Below are 13,373 nucleotides of genomic sequence, written 5' to 3' on the forward strand. Positions count from 1 at the left end.
TTCTGCTGTTAAACAGCGTCAGGTTCTGCTACATCATCAGCACATCTTGCTTTCATGTAGACCTACAATCACAGTCTGCAGTTTTTCTATGATTGTCACCATGATCTTTCATTAACCATAACCTGTGTGCAGATTCTGTAAATGGGACAACTCTGATAACTGCTGACACTGGATGTTAAAAGGGTTGGCACTGACAGTATTTTGAATCCTTACAGAACCATTTAATGTCAGTGTTCTGGTGATTAGTTTGTGATATCAGATCAAAAACAATTCCAATGACTGTTTTGGAAGCAACATATGATGAGAAACTAACAGAAAAAATGCATTTCAATCACTAGTTGAAGTTATAAGCTTTCTGAGAAACATATTGAAATTTGTACTTATAATGCAAATGGAGATATTGGCAAATGTTAATTTATTCAGGAAAATTCTGCAATGTTATGTTTTTTGCATGTACATGACTGCACCAAGGAACAGCTGCAGATATGCCCTTTATCCAAGCAGTAAACATTGTATTTAAAATTTCAAAACTGTGACCTGTTTTTATATTATATTTATTGCTGCTATGTTAGCACCTTTTATTTAAAAAAACACACTTATCCTCAAAAACAAAACTTTAAATCAAAGCATGTTTTTGAAATCTACACCACTAAAACCTTTTATACTGAATGTTTTTCACACCTACACATAGATACACCTCACTGATTTTTGTTTCCTGCTGTCTCTATCATGTTAATGTAGGATTTCCCACAAGCCTGAATACACCAGCATGTATAAAACTAATTGGCAGCAGACTTATTAGTCAAGTTTCATGAACAGACTGTCAGTATGTGAATTTGTCAACACGCTTAAGGCATGTTTAAATGAATGCAAATATTTCAACCTTGTCTCTTCTGTCTTTTGAATGTTGAAATATATAAGAGTTTTGATGTGTGTTGGTTGTTTCAGTCATTTTAATTACAATTACAATCAGGAGCAGCTGAAGTACAGAAAAAGATTCAGTTCTTGGATCAAAAGCATTCAAAGTACCAGAAGTCAGGTGAGCAAAGGGCCTTATTGACCTTCCATCCATCCATCCATATGCTACATCCACATTATCCTGTGGACGGTCTGGGTCCATCACAGGGCTTACACAGAGAGACAGACAACTATACACACTCACAGCCAATTTAGGATCACCAGTTAACCTGCCATGCATGTCCATGGGCTGGCTGAGGAAGCTCACACTGCCACATGCAGGCTCCACACGTGCACAGCAAAATAACAGGAACAGGAAAGAAACAGTGAAAAGAAAGATCTGGTTGCAAAGCAAACTGTAGCATAAGTTTTATGGACATTTTTCAACAAAGAAAGGATTGGTGGGTGAACATTGATAGACAGCTGTTTCAGTCACTGGAGTCAATGGTTTGGAAACTCTGCCCCTTTCAGTGGTGAACTGCTCCTGTGATAGTCTTGACAAGTCATCACAGCGTGTCTGCTACTAGAAATACATGATGAAAAACATATATACTTAAGTTCAATTGACAGTGTCATAGTTGTGACCATAGTAATTAAGACAAGAGCAATGGATGATATCAGGTAAGGTATTGTAGTTTTAAAGCCACTAAGTCAGGGTAGGGAGGAGATCGGGGGTGGTATGATGGGTCAAAAAAACAAAACATTGGGCAACCTGAAGCACCTGTTATCACCTGTCATTTACTTTTAGCAAATATTACTTTTTAATTCAAACCAGAATTTTTCACTAAATCTAATCAAATTGTTTTGGTGCTGAAAACTTGTTAAAATTTTATCATGTCATTGCCATATCAAAAATAGGTCAGCAGTCAATCATTGACTATTTTTTCTTTCATTGGTACACTCCTATGGGTGATATTAGAGGGGAAGATTAAACCACCAATGGTGTTCTGTATTAAGGTCAGATACACTACACATTCAATTTGATTTGGTTTCAATTCAATTCAACTTTATTTATATAGCTCCAATTACAATTCAGAGTGTCTCAAGATGCTTTACAGAACCCATATGACTGAACCGCTAGAGCAAGCCCTAAGGAAACAGTGACAAGAAAAAAGCTCCCTTTTAGTGGATAGAAACCTTGAGCAGAACCCGGCTCATATGGGGGAACCCACCTGGCTGAGTTGAGAGGGACAGAAGAGGTAGAGGGAATAGGGGAGGGAGGGGGATGGGAGAGGAGGGGGGGGGCGCTATTGCAACAACCTCATAGTAAGGAATTGCAATAATCAAGCCTGGAAGTATCAAATGCATGGACTAGTTTTTCCGCATCACTCTGAGACAGGATGTTCCTGATTTTTACAATATTTCTCAGGTGGAAAAGGAAGTCCTACAGATTTGTTTTATGTGCGAGTTAAAGGACATGTCCTGGTCAAAGATAACACCGAGGTTCCTCACAGTAGTACTGGAGGCCAATATAATGCCATCCAGAGTAACTATATGCTTTGAAAGCGAGTTTCTAAGATGTTTGGGGCCAAATACAATGACTTCAGTCTTGTCTGAATTTAGTAGTAAGAAATTATAGGTCATCCAGGTCTTTGTGTCCTTAAGACAATCCTACAGTCTGGCTAGCTGATTAATTTCATCTGGCTTCATAGATAAATACAACTGAGTGTCATCAGCATAACTATATTGATTTCTGTTGTCAGCATAACAACAGAAATTAATACAGAGCTTCCTAATAATATTGCCTGAAGGCTCATCCTTTAATATTATTAGGAAGCTCTGTATTAATGGAATGTTTGAATATTTACTAGTACCATCAAAATATGCACCTGCGGCAAGTTGGGGGAAAAAATTATAATCCAGTAGAGCAAATATACTATCTGCATATATATGCTCTGCTTTCGTTGCTGTAGTGACACCTATTGGACAATAGGTTGTGTACTCACCAAATCAAAAAGGCTCTTTTTCCCAAATGTGAAGCTGACAAAAAAAAAAAACTTATCAACTCAAGACAACCTGATAAGACAGAAGAGAGGATGGAAAAGAAAGAGGCAGGGACATTGATAAATGATTGCACATGATCACACTGTCATTGACTACCACATAAGCACACAATCTACAATCAGAAAGTTGCCAAATTACTAAGTATGATAATGTGTCTCATTTTACTCGTCGAGCAGCTTTTTCCGTAGCTCACTCTTCTCAGCAAGTCTGTCTATCACTGCATCAGAGTTCAACATCATCAGAACATCTTTCTTACAGCACTAGATTCAGAACATGTGCATAGCACCATACATGCACATGGTTGTTGGACTGGTGCAGACATCAGTGTAGAGAAGCCTTTATATTGACTTTGCATGTTAGATGCCCCTTCAGTTGTGTTTCCAATGAACATTGTCTTGCTGAGGCCCAGGTTGTCTAAAACCTCCAAGAGCAAGTCAACAAAGGCCTATCCAGTGGATGAACTGCACTTCAGCACCACAACAAGCCTCTCGTGGACAACATCAGTGACATACCTTAAAATTACAGAGCATGTAAAGTGTACAGTTACAAAATCCAGCCATTTGACTAACTGACCACCAGTTTTTTGACAAAAAATGTTATCAGACTGTAGCAGACTGAGGAGCAGAACATTCAAGGCAACATATAATTATATTTCCATGTATGAGGCTATTTCCACTACACCTCCAAACAAAAGTTTTGCTTGGGCTGTTTCTTGTACCCCTATCCACCAAACTACCACCGAACCAAAGGACAATATTGCTGTTCTGACACATTATAAACAACTGCAACAAATGTATTGTTACAGCTGGCATACAAAAAATGTGGGGCTTTTGTGGCCCCTGAAAATCTTGGAGCCTGGGATAGTGGTCTGAACATACAGCAGTGTAGTTGTCAAACTTTATCCAATTTGTAGTTCATCTTAACCTTGCTCTTTTCTAGTAATCACTTGTCGCTCATATGACAAAGGTTTCTCACCACCTTGTTGATCATGTAATCACTTTGTACATTCAGAGTATGCATGATTTATTAATTCCCTAAAATGATTAGCAACCATCATCATATTCATGTGTAAACTGAAGAAAACCCAGATAAGGAGGTAAATTTAATATTTGTTTGTTGACATTGTCTGTTAGTTTTTTAATAATAGAGAATAGTGTGGTCTTGGTGGGGGTTTGTACTTTTTAATTCTTTGTACATTGTGTTCCAGGTTTGTTAATAGGATAGTGTTTTTCTGCTAGATTGTGATATACCAGCTTCATCAAATTTACAACAAACTTGATGATGGTCAGTAAAACTGCTCCAAAACAGCACTTGCATTCACTTTATAAATCCCCTGGCTGAATCAGATATCAGCACATCAAAGATGACTGCTTACTCACCTCAATAATTCACCTCCTACTGCCGCTCATCCACATTACCCTTCTGTTCCCAAGGACCGATGCGAGCTCAGATTGTCCATTATGGTGTCTTTGGGGACATAGCTCTGTCGAAGCCATGAACATTTCACGGGGACATTAGCGAAAGGCAACACGTCATTACATGACCATTTACACATAATCACCCACTTAAGAAGACCCCATAGGACAGAACTGCATAGCATGGGCCATTTACGCACCCAGTGTGTGTGTGTGTGTGTGTGTGTGTGTGTGTGTGTGTGTGTGTGTGTGTGTGTGTGTGTGTGTGTGTGTGTGTGTGTGTGTGTGTGTGTGTGTGTGTGTGTGTGTGTGTGTGTGTGTGTGTGTGTGTGTGTGTGTGTGCGCATGTATGGATGCGTAGTTGCGCATATGCTCTGGCCTAATAGTCAATCTGACACATGCCTTACGGTGATGTTCAGAAATAACCATCAAAATGACCCATGCGCTTTCTCTTCATGGAATCATGTTCCAGTTCTGTTCTGTCTTTCTGTCGCCTGCTTGTCTGTTTTTCTCTCTTTCTCACTTGCTTGCTCATTCTCACTTAATGGGAATCCCAGGTGGAGAGACTGAGAAATGTCTCTTGCATTTCTGATATTTCATGTTTCCCCCTCTCACATCCTTTGACTATCATGCCCCTCCAGATACTTTAATCTGATACATTTTAATAAAATCCATGGCAACTTAGTCTATTACAAAAAAGAATAACAGAAAAAAAACACAAAGATATTGCACTTTACAGAATTTTATTTAAAGCTCTGCTAGGCAGCAATCTTTTGGCATCATTGGGCAAAAAAAAACTATACTAACCTTTTAACGTGTTTTAATTCAGATAGTCTGAAGGGAAGCTAGCTTTCTGGACCTCCACTTGACTCTGTTAGGCTGTAAAAGATCTAGCTCATGACTGTAGACTAATCACCAGCCAATTACAGGTGTTTTCAAAGAGAAGGCATTCCGATTCGCTGTTTGCTGTTTTTGTCCAAGGACAAAACTGGTTTGGAAATTGAAGCGATAAAAATGTCCTACTCTCTTTCAAATTGCATGACTGGCAAGTAATGGCTGCCAAAGTCTTGATCTTTTAGAGTTCATGACTTAGCAGTGTGTAGCGTAAGAAGAGTTCAAAATTAACTGACTAGCATTTTCTGTGCTGTCACTGACACCTCTAATGTTTAGTTATGACTTCTATAGCTGTCATTATGTAAAATACACTGCAACAAATTGCTAGCAGAAGTTCAATTCAATTTTCAATTCAGTTTTATTGATATAGTGGAGATTCACAACATATGCCACCTCAAAGCGTTTAGCATAGTAAAGTATGGACCTTACGAATTACAGAGAACAGAGAAAACCCAACGATCAAAAGCTGCCTTTGGATTTCCTATGAGCCATGGTGGGAAGGAATGAAAAAACCCAAACTGGGAGCTGATTCCACAACAGAGGAGCTGATAACTGAAGGCTCTGCCTCTTATTCTGCTTCTGGAAACTCTGGGAACCACAAGAAAACCTGCAGTCTGAGAGTGAAGGGCTCTGTTAGGATGACAGTCTATAATAAGGTCTTAAGATAACTGAAGCATGGTCATTCAGAGTTTTATGTGTGAGAAGCATGATTTTAAATGCTACCCTGGATTTTACAGGGAGCCAATGAAGAGAAGTGAATCCGAGACAAATATAATCTCTCTTACTGGTTCCTGTCAGAACTCTGGCCACAGCATTTTGTATCACCTTGTATTACCTTTCGTTGCACTTGTTGCAATGACAATAAAGTGAATCTGAATCTGAGTCTGATCTGAATCTGAATCAGCTGGAGGTTTTTAAGAGAATTACTGGGACATCCCAAAATTACAATAGTCTAGCCTAGAAGTTACAATTGCATGGACTAGTTTCTTAGCATCACTCTGAAGCAAGATGTTCCTGGTTTTTACAACATCCATCCATCCATCCATTATCTATACACCGCTTAATCCTCATTAGGGTCGCGGGGGTGCTGGAGCCTATCCCAGCTGACTCAGGCGAAGGCAGGGGACACCCTAGACAGGTCGCCAGTCTGTCGCAGGGCCACATACAGAGACAAACAATCACTCTCACATTCACACCTACGGGCAATTTAGAGTAATCAATTAACCTCAGCATATTTTTGGACTGTGGGAGGAAGCCGGAGTACCCGGAGAAAACCCACGCATGCACAGGGAGAACATGCAAACTCCATGCAGAAAGATCCCGGGAAAGCCGGGACACGAACCAGGGATCTTCTCGCTGCAAGGTGAAAGTGCTAACCACTACACCACTGTGCAGCCCGTTTTTACAACATTACACAGATTAAAGAAAGCTGTCCTACAAACTTTTATAAATATTCTATATGCATGTTGAACGACTGCAGCTTGACTAATTGATTGGTTTCATTTGGTTTCATAGAAAAACAAAGCTGGGTTTCATCTGCATAACAATGGCAATGTATACAGTGTTTCGTAATGATATTGCCTAAATAATATTGGTCCTAACACAGACCTCTGTGGAACTCCATAATTAACTCTGGTGTGGGTGGAAGAATTATCATTAACATGAGCAAATTAGAATATGCCTGATAAGTATGATTTAAACCAATTTAGTGCAGTTCCTTTAATCCCAATAACATATTCTAATTTCTGTAATGGGATGTTGTGATCAACTTTATCAAATGCAGCACTGAGACCCAGCAGAACAAGTATAGGAACTAATCCACTGTCTGAGGCTATTAGAAGATCATTGGTGATCTTCACCAGTGCTGTCTCTGTACTATGATGTATTCTAAATCCTGACTGAAACTCTCGGGACAAAAACTATTCAGCAGAAGTGGATTACCATGCTTTTCCATTTGTTTAAAGTGTAAAATTTGACCCATACACTAGTTCTACTAAAGTTATGACAGGAAAACCCAACAAAATCTTGCAAAGGTTTACCATAGCAATGACACAAACCAAAGGTGGTAAAATATGAAGGCTATGCCCACATCATCAGTAGTTTATTTGCTCAGCCTCGAATAGTACATACTTATACAACTTAAAGATTAAATATGAGCGGCTAATACGAAATAACCAGTTGTGTTTGCCTACAACTGTGTGCTAAGCTAACTAATGTTGGTTAGTTACCTCAGCTCAAAACGAGTTGTTGTTGATCTTTAATGATTCAATCATGAATGAGTTCTTCCACACTAGTTAATCCACATACAATATCTTTCCCCTGCAGTTCTGGTTTTGGAAGTGAAAACACTAAATTTGGAGGCTCTGCAGTCAGACTTGTAGCTTACGCATGCCCAACAGTTTGGTATTTTCCTCCGTTCTGAAAGCTTGACAGGTCTGTCACCAAGTTACTGTGGCTGACATAGGATTGGACAGTAGTCCTTCTAGTGAAAGGTTTACCAAAGGCTCAGTGGAGGTCTTCAAAACCCTCCAACCCATCTCCACATCTGGATCTAGCTCACAAATGTTTGTTTATGTAATTTTTGTAAAACTGTTACTCATTAACAGCGCTGAACATCTTTACCGCTAATGTTCGTCAGGGAAATTTGGTGAAAGAGGAGCACTTCAGTGTACTGATATGCACTGTGGCTTGGGAAAAACAAGAAAAAAAAAATATAGAAAGCTATCATCTTTATGCACCAAGTCCATTTAAAAACATGTCAGTCAAATCAAGTGGGTAACCTCCTGACATGCAGGGTGATGCTTGGCAGTGTGTGCATTGCTTGGAAATAAAGTTGCCAGTCAACAAGATTACAAAGACCTCTGTAATATTGTGGCAGCGGGCCATTGGGTTCTCAGTGTGTGTGTGTGTGTGTGTGTGTGTGTGTGTGTGTGTGTGTGTGTGTGTGTGTGTGTGTGTGTGTGTGTGTGTGTGTATGTTATGAGAAGATATTCAGGGTGATGGTGAGTGATGCCCTGCTAATGTTTCTGTGGATATTCTCTGCTGTTATTGGTACCGGTTGCAGTGACCCTGCTTTATTACTGCCTGACTCCTGGGCTGCACAACTCCTTCCACTCTTCGTCATTCGCTCTTATTGTGTCTCAGTTTCTTCATGTCACCATCATTCCTTGTCCCCTGTCTTTGTCTGTTTTTCTTGTCTATTTCTATCCGACTCTCATGATGGCTCCTGTGAATACGACCCTGAGATTGGCCCCAGTGGTTCCTGAAGAGTGATGGCAAGGATGTTTGAGAAATGAGTCGATGGACAAAAGGAAGCTGCAGGGGTCCACTGCAAGATGCCAGCCAGCTCTGCTATTTGGGCCACAAGCTCTGGATGAGTACAGGGGCAATACTGAGAACAGGCCAGGGGAAAGCAATAAACACTTTGTGAAATTGATGTGGAAGTAGGAAATTTAGGAAGTGCTGCAAGGGCAAGTCGCATTGTATAATGTATTTGCTGACTTTCCCATGTATTGCTCTGCTTGCCAAGGATGATAAAATGAAATGCTTTACTGTTCCTTTCTGTTATTGATTTGTTTCTTTTCCATTTTGCCATAAGTCAATTGTTGGCCAGTTGTTATTTAACTGCTGCTTCTTTTTATGTTGTTGTTTTAATTTGTTTGTTTGTTAGAGATGTTGAAGGGAGGTTTCCATCTGATGAGCCCCAGAGATGTGCTAGGAATCACTGCACACTGATGTGTGTAGTGATGGGTCAGGGATCCTATGTCCTTCATTGAGTTCACATCCTCTTTGTTTGGAGCACAAGTGGTTTGTGTTTAAATTAACTGTTGGATTTGTGCATTTAAGAAATGAATTAAGAGTAAGTTCTAAAGGTATCTGGCCTCTGACCTCTCCTGGGCAGTGAAGCTCAACACCACTCCTTAGGAGGAACACATCCATGGTTGGTTAGATGCTGATTTGAATTTGGCTCCAAAACTTTCTGTATAAAAGAAAGTCATTGGCTTTCATGCAAGTTCTTTTTTACTATTTTTTTCAGCCTTTGGTATACTTTTCTTTGTACCTTTAATTTGGGTTTTTGTTTTAAATTTAGGGTTCCTTAAGTTAACTTTTACAATGCAAAAGATTGAGTGTTTTCTTTGTAACTATGAGCTTTGACTCTTTGTATTTTCACTTGTGCACGCTTTTTAATGCAGCTATGACAAAGTTCCTTCTTGTCTCTGTGTTCCTGAACCAACTCATCCAGCAGATCATCACAACTTCACATCCTGCAGCAGCCTCCCCTTCCCTTCTACAAAGGCTACACAAGTATAATATATTCCTTCTGCTAAATGGATGAATTTATAGATTACAATTGGTTTTCCAATTCTAGAGTCATTCTAAATTCATCACCTTTCTACTAACTTTTTCCAGTGACGATCACAGTTCATTAATTAGTTGTTTTCCTGTATTTACTCTTTCACTGTCTGTTGTTTGTTACATCATTGTTGTTTACTGTTTGTTTGTAGTAATAGTTATTAAGTGTGTGTGTGTGTATAATTATTGTCGCTTCTCCTGCGTATTTCTTTGCTTGGGAACTGGAGGTCAATGAAATCACAGTTTACAACTTCTGGTTATAAGAATGATCAGTAGATATGATAAATTTATCAATTTTCAACCAGAAAAACAATCTTGCTATAGGTCTCTCACATTGCCTAATTTAAAATAAGATGTGAGTGGTGCCCCTGACAAACAAGTGCAGTTTTAATCATAAAGTGTAGTTATGCTACACATATTTTGCATGTATGTGGTGCTGCGTGCAAACGACCACATATCTCGGGTCAAATGTTTCAGGCTACAAGAAAGTTCTTGTCCATTAAATAATTGCACCAAGATTTTATTTGAAAGAAATTGTCAATTATTTTTGACAGACAAGTAATAAACTGAGCATCAAACAGTCTCTCTAAACTGCAGCTGAAAATCTAGGAATGTTTATGTATTTTTTGTATATAGCCTTTTATTAGCAGTGTACAGCTGTTTATTTGACAGTTGTCAGGACTCTACTGCTGAAGATGCAGAGATGGACATCACAAAGACACTCATGGGGATTTACATGATGAATACATGAAGAGTGGGGATGGAGAACAAAGTGAATTTTAAAAACACAGGCAGTTTATACACTACAACTTCCTCAGCAATAAGACCACATATGAAGCTGATGTTTTGTATAGCATTTCTCATTCTGATTAACTTTACATTTGTTTTTTTGTTTGCTTGTTTTTACATTTATAAAAAAGGACAGAGATGTGAGTGAGATCCCGTTTTTCCAGATAACAAAAAGTAATTTTACTGTATGTGTGTGTGTACTGGTTAATCATGAACCTTTCAGTTGTCATGACATCATGAAAATTCAATGTCTGGAGTCAACTGGGTTATAACTTCTTTCATTATTGTCTCATTTGAGCATAGTATCTGGCCTCACTTAACCTTACTATAGGGTCATGATGATTAGATCATACAGTCTCAATAAATGCACAAAAGTCAGGAGGCAAAATACTGCTGGGCTTGAACTGATTTTTATCACTGCTGTACTAATTGCTTTGCAGGAGCAAAGTACTATTAGATGTTAATTTTTTTCACTTAGAATGTCAGCGTGAAACAGGCTAAAGAGGCCACTTTTGAAAAAGAAATGAAGTAATTATTGCAATTTGTCTTCTTAATGCAGGATCTTTAGGGGAAACTGTTTTATTGTCAGCACTGCAGCACTTTTTGTCTTGATGGTAATTAAAGTGACTATAAAACAGAGTATTGTGTGTTGGAGAGCTGCATGATTTCTAATCTGTGGAGGCTGGATGTCCTCAGAGACTGTTCATGCAAACATGAAATGCTAATTAGTTCAAACATGGAAGTGTATGTCAATAATTAGGGCAATGAGAGGAATGCCAATTAGACCAGTGAAGTGACAAAGAACCATAGTGACATAGGCTGGTCCTCCGCCACATCAGAGACCTGAATTTAAAACTGAATGTAAAACATTCCACTTTTGTTTGAAGCAGATTTAAGTTTTTTCATGTTGTTGCATGAATGCAAATGAAGAAAAATACTTCTAGTTATGTGTCATTGAATATGCAGAAAGAATTGAATGTCCTGCACACTATGCTCAGTCATTTTCTCTGCAATTGTCTCTCTTTTAGCTCATTAAAGGTTTCCTAACACTGACAGTTATTTTTGTGACTTCATTTTTCTTTCAACTTTCCCATTGTCACCTCATTTTTATTGTTGTTTGTCCTGTCTGAAACCGTAAGGCTACTATCCAGATCCCTGGATAACATCTGGTTAATGGCAGTATAGGACACATGTTACAGTGAGTGCAGAGGCTCAGGTGCAGGGAAGAGATTACAGACACACGTTTAGAACGCTTTATTTACAAAATAGTTTAACAGAAACAACAACCAACACTGGAAACTAAGAAACAGAACTGGAAGTAAGCTGAACCGAGACTACAAGATGGAGCTCAACTCCTCTAGTGGACTGGAGGAATAATTACACTAAACAATATAATGCAAACCCACGATTGGTAACACCAAGGCAGGAATCCCCAAAATAACCAAATACGAAAGTAAGAAGAACCAGAATTTAATGCCAACAGTAATCCTGACTACCCAAATCAAGAACAAGAGTAACTATGTACAAGACTATAGATTTTAACCAGAGAATATTACAGGATACGATGTAAACGAACTACTGTAAATGCTGACATAGGTTAACAATAGTCAGGTAATGCTCAGGAACGGAGACTTCACTGACGGCTTTTAGAGGAACAGAGCTCAGGGTGGGGAAGAGGCCAGGCTCAGCCAGTCCAGGTCAGTGAATTCTCTCCACAGGTGTATGGCCAGCGGTGGAGCGGAGGTGTGGGGGGCTGGAAATCCTGGCTTCCACGAGGTTATTGTTCGCCTGGATGGTAATGGCATCTCAGGTGGCGAGGTGAAGGATCTCCAGAGGTTTGGCTGGCAGCAGGTGTTTCTCTCTAGTGGATCCGAGGTGAGTCAGTGTCAGAGGCAACCAGGCAGAGGTTTCAGGAACTGAAGCAGACAGGAGTCAAACTAGACAAAGAGAAGAGGATTACTGAGAGCATGAGCAGCAGTGGCGTAGACTTGAACTCTCTACCTCTATCCCTCCACCTCCATCCCTCTATCTCTACCTCTCTACCTCTTCTGTCCCTCTCAACCCACCCGGCCAGCAGCAGATGGGTCCCCCCACATAAAGAGCCGGGTTCTACTCCAGGTTTTTTTCCTGTTAAAAGGGTGTATTTCTTGTCACTGTCGCCTTAGGGCTGCTCTGGGGGTTCATATGGGTTCTGTAAAGCGTCTTGAGACAATTTGACTGTAAGTGGCCCTATATAAATAAAATTGAATTGAACTGTGCAAAGCACTAACTAGTCGTGGTTCAGGGTCCCGCGTCTGATTATATGGAGAAGCAGGAGTAGCCTGATTGCATGACTCCTACCTCCACACGATCTGCCAATGGTTGATTACAAACACCTGCTGCAGCCTCTGCACCAGCACACCTGAGAGAGAGAGAGAGAGAGAGAGAGAGAGAGAGAGAGAGAGAGAGAGAGAGAGAGAGAGAGAGAGAGAGAGAGAGAGAGAGAGAGAGAGAGAGAGAGAGAGAGAGAGAGAGAGAGAGAGAGAGAGAGAGAGAGAGAGAGAGAGAGAGAGAGAGAGAGAGAGAGAGAGAGAGAGAGAGAGAGAGAGAGAGAGAGAGAGAGAGAGAGAGAGAGAGAGAGATGAAGATTTAACAATCATTTAATCATTCATTTAATCAAAACAACAAGGACTGCAGCTGTATGATGCAGTCGTTCATGCACTACCACAAAAAGCACACTTTTCCTTTCCACCATTCTACATAACTAATGCAGTACACTGGCACAAGCTGACATAAACTGTGAGCTGTAGAATGGTGTGATTAGGTTAGAATTTAGAGGGATGTTGGGGAGAGTCAAAACTGAAAAAATATATGTTTGTAATGGAACATTGTGTATTTATTTTGTTTTTGTCCTCATGTTGGCAATCTTTGTAATGGTTTGATCTGTCTGTAATATCTATGGCCATTCACTAGTTAAACACT

This window comes from Amphiprion ocellaris, chromosome 22, assembly GCF_022539595.1.
Source record: "Amphiprion ocellaris isolate individual 3 ecotype Okinawa chromosome 22, ASM2253959v1, whole genome shotgun sequence".
NCBI classification, from domain to species: Eukaryota; Metazoa; Chordata; class Actinopteri; family Pomacentridae; genus Amphiprion; species Amphiprion ocellaris.